The 4,154-nt window shown below is 49.6% G+C and overlaps 1 long non-coding RNA gene across 1 annotated transcript; it reads left to right on the forward strand.

Annotated features, from left to right (window-relative positions):
• The first annotated feature begins 852 nt into the window (after positions 1–852).
• On the forward strand, positions 853–3,368 carry LOC120094280 (uncharacterized). Its single transcript, XR_015628239.1, has 2 exons — positions 853–1,020; positions 1,781–3,368. It is a non-coding gene; the product is annotated as an uncharacterized LOC120094280 (long non-coding RNA).
• Positions 3,369–4,154: the final 786 nt, after the last annotated feature.

The raw sequence follows: 4,154 nt of genomic DNA on the forward strand, positions 1-4,154 counted from the left end.
TGTTTACTGGGGTCAGGGAGTCGTTTTTCTTCAGTGATGTAGCCATTGGTTAAGTCACCCGCTCTTCAGCAAACACCCCTAACTCATGGAAACAGCTCTAATTAAATTCAGGGCATCATCTAATCTAATTCTTCCTTTTTTTTTTTATTACTTCTTAAGATAGCCTACATATATGTAGGCAGGCTAATAGCTATCCCATGCTAGACTATCCCAGATGGTGCAGCAGGAAGAATGCTCTGTACCAATCACTTAGGATTTAGCTTGCAAATGATGCCCCGGCAGGGTACAGCTGCCTCATTCTGAAGCCCGCAGAGCACTTCCCTCCCCATGCACTCTGACTTGTTTGAGCTTAACTGATATGCCTAGAGGTTACTTTTAAATGATTGTGAGAACAGTGCTGCACGGGGATATTCTTGTATCCATCCAGGAAGGGGAGCACGTGCCAGCATATCTGCTGCATGGAGTTGGAGAAGTCGGAGTCTCTGTTCAGAGGAAAAGGCCATAGAAGCTGGAGCCGGCTAGAGCCGGCTTGTACAAACTCAGAGGGACTTGATCTATGTCTCCTCCCAGGCTCAAGAGCAGTGCTGGCTTAGCCACAGTGGGAGCTTTTACCTCATGGGGATCTGTCAACAGCAAGGACTGGGGCTTCGCACTCTGCATTAGTAAACTTTCTGTTTCTGTGATTAGAAAAGAAAGGGAAAGGAAAGGAAACCAGGACCAAAGCAACCTCCGGAAGGGAGGATGTATTTAGAAACACGGTTCCAGAAGGATGGATAGGAGTCCCCACCATGGCGGGGGGGGGGGGGGGGAACGTTGGGCACGGCATAGCGAACAGGATGCTGGGAGCTCGCTCCTTTACTGAAAACACTAAGCAGATAAAAGAACTGGAAGTGCAGGGAGACCTTAAGCTCTCCTAGCTCATCCCCAGAGGCACACTTCCTCCAGCAAGGCTGCACTGCCTAAATCTCTGCGAACAGCATTGCTAACTGGGGAACCAGTGTTCGAGGGCCCGAGACGGTGGTGGGTATTTCTCGCTGACATCGCCATACTCCCCTCCCTGGAGAACTGGTTATTCAAACACCCAGTGCTGGGAGTCAGTCAGCTCTACCACTACCTAGGCTCAGCACAGCCTCTGTGCGTGGGTCGAAGACGGTCCCGGCACAACCGTTTTCTCTTCATTGCATTTGTGAGCATGGGACTTCCCTGTTGCCATGACAAAGCATCATGGGTAACTCCTAAGTAAAGACATCTGAGGGCTCATGGTTCCGGAAAGGTGGAGCTCATCATGTGGGGCCGTGGCAGCAGGCAGGCATGGCGTTGGAGCAGTAGCTTAGAGCTTACATTGCATCCACAATCACAAGACAGAGACAGAGAGGGAGGGGGAGAGGGAGAGGGAGAGGAGAAGGGGGAAGGGAAGGGGAAGGGGAAGGGAGAGTGTTAACTGGGAACCACACCACTCCCACCAAGACTGTGACTCCCAATGCTTTCCAAATAGTTCCTGCAGCTATGGATCAAGCATTCAAATATATGAACCTGTGGGGCCATTCTTATGGAAATGGCTGCAGTATGCATGTATATATGTTTGTATGTATGTACACAGGTAGAAGTGCACATGTGTGAACCCGAGTATAGAGGCCAGAGGTCAATTCCAGTTGTCTTAATTGCTCTCATCTTGTTTTTTTGTTGGTTCTTTCTTCTTCCCCTCCTCTCTCCCCCCCCTCCCTCCCTCCTTTTCTTTCCTTTTTTATTTTTATTTATTTATTTATTTTTTTGAGGCCAGGTCTCATTACCCCAGGTTGGCCTTGAACTTACCATGGCCTCGAATACCTGATCCTTCTGTCTTCACCTTCTGGGAGCGAGGATTACAGATGTGTACACCCACACTGAGTTATGAGGTGCTGGCGGTTAAAACAAGGACTCTGTGTGTGCTAGGTAAGCATTCTACCCGTTGAGCTATGTCTGGAAGCTTACCCACAGTTTCCTTAGAAGAATTCGCTAATGTGCAGACCCCGACTTTGCCACGGACTCCACTGTCTGGAGTGTATCTGTAGAAAGTAACTCAAGAGCTAAGGAAGAATGGCCTAATCTCATTTGTCATGAGTCTGCCAGACTCTAGATACCTTCTTATCTGGGCAGGGCCCTACTTGGATCTTATTTTTTGAGCTTGGTGAAAACTTCATTGCTAAGAGCCTGAAGCAGAAGTAGAACAAGGGTCTCACTTGCCCTCTTCCCCTGATTAACATGAGAGAAAGATGCACTCGGTATAGCCTGCGCCCAGTGAGGAAACGGAAGCTGCCCCAGGCTTGCCGAGGGGCAACTGTGTCTGGTGTTAGTGGAACTGGAAGAGAGGAAACTAAGATCAGATTTCCCAGCATTCGTAACCGAGGGAGCTGCTCCACCTTTGTGTGTGAGAGAACACAGGGGCAGAGGCGCTCTTCAAAGTTCACGGTGAGTGACTCAAGCCCAAGCCAGCCAGGCAGAGTGGCAGAAGGCCAGCAGCAGCCTCCACTTGGCCCAGCTATCGCAGCCTCAGCCTCCGCCATCACTGACAGAGGTTACTCCTTCTCTGGAGACCGAATCTACAGAGAAAGGCCTGTTTCCCTCCTCCCACCTCCCCAAGTCTTGTGAGAGCAGCCGCAGGTCGGCAAGGGCAGGCAGAAGGCAAGTCGGAAATGCAGTTTTCAGGCTGGTGTTAGAGGACAAGGACACCAGCTGAGAGGAAGCAGTCCTCTCACGTCCAACCTTCCATTCGCTTCTGATGGTAAACATCAAAGGACTCCCAAGACTTCAGAGTCAGTGGAAGAGAAGATAGATGTGGTGGGCTGGGTGCACAGCGGAAAGCTGAGAGCCAGAGGGACAATGGAGGGGGCTTGGAAGAGGACGTTCTCTGGACTAGAGAGAATCCTTTTAAGGGCATCTGGGAAATCCCTTCCCAGGGCTTGGTGTTATTTACTGCACTTCACAGCAAGAAAGAAATTAAAGGGCCTCTCCTTCCCTTCTCTTCTTGGGGACACTGATAGATCTGAGCTGCTCCAAGGCTCATGGAAATGGACGACAGTTCAGGAGCAGGAATGACAATTTCCAAGCCAAGCAGGTTGGAGCCGGCAAGGTGCAGACCTTGTGGGTTTATTCCTGCTTGGTTGCAGAATGCTGTGATCTCCTGGGACGGCCCCAGAGACCTGGGTATTTGCTGCTTAAGAGGCAAAGTCACAGTTGGTTAACCCCATCTGCTTTGAAGAAACAGGGAAAGTCAGTCTCAGGCTCTGTGTAAGCTGCGCTCTTCCTTGGGCCTCTCCCTTAGGCCGATGTTTGCTTGGGGGGTTTTAAGCTCTGTTGTATGCAAGATAATTAAAACCCTTACTCTGCTATTTTCTTTTCTTCATGTGTGTTATCTATGTGCCTATGTGCGCACATGTGGAGGCCAGAGGATGATGATGGAAAAATCTTCCTCTACATAGGAAATATCTCCGAGATAACTGCTACTACGGCTGGCTAGTGACTCACTGGCATCCTCCTGCCTCCCAACAGTTCCCTGATGCAGAGATGGCAGCCATGCCTCTCTCCTCAGCTTTTCGGTGGGTGCTGGGGATCTGAACTCAGGTGCTCATGTTTATGCAGCAAGTGCTTTACCCACTGAGCTGTCTCCCCAGCTCCCAAATCCCACTGTGTTTCTTTGTGATTGCTGTTGTAATATTGTTGTAAATGTGGAGGCTCAAAAATGACATGAATTCACCATCTTACTGTTCTGGGAAGGTAACCCCGATACTGTAGAACTACCAATCCCCACATGGGATATACATGCGTGTGTGTGTGTGTGTGTGTGTGTGTGTGTGTGTGTGTGTGTGTGTGTACACATTCAAATTGACACAAGCTATCCACAAGAATGGAGCCTCAATGAAGAAAATGCTCTCATTGTGTTGGCCTGTAGACAAATCTATAGGGCATTTCTTAGTTAAGGTTTTTTGTGGGAGGGCCCAGTCTCCAGTGTACGGGGCATAGCCATCTCCGGGTTTTACCAAACAGCAGACTGAAGAAGCCGTAAGAATGAGCCAATACACAGCATTCCTCCATGGCTTCTGCATCAGTTCCTGCCTCCATGTTCCTGCCTGACTCCATCAGTGACGAACTGGGACCTGAAAGCATAAAGCAAAATA

The sequence above is a fragment of the Rattus norvegicus genome, chromosome 8, assembly GCF_021556685.1.
Source record: "Rattus norvegicus strain SHRSP/BbbUtx chromosome 8, alternate assembly SHRSP_T2T, whole genome shotgun sequence".
NCBI classification, from domain to species: Eukaryota; Metazoa; Chordata; class Mammalia; order Rodentia; family Muridae; genus Rattus; species Rattus norvegicus.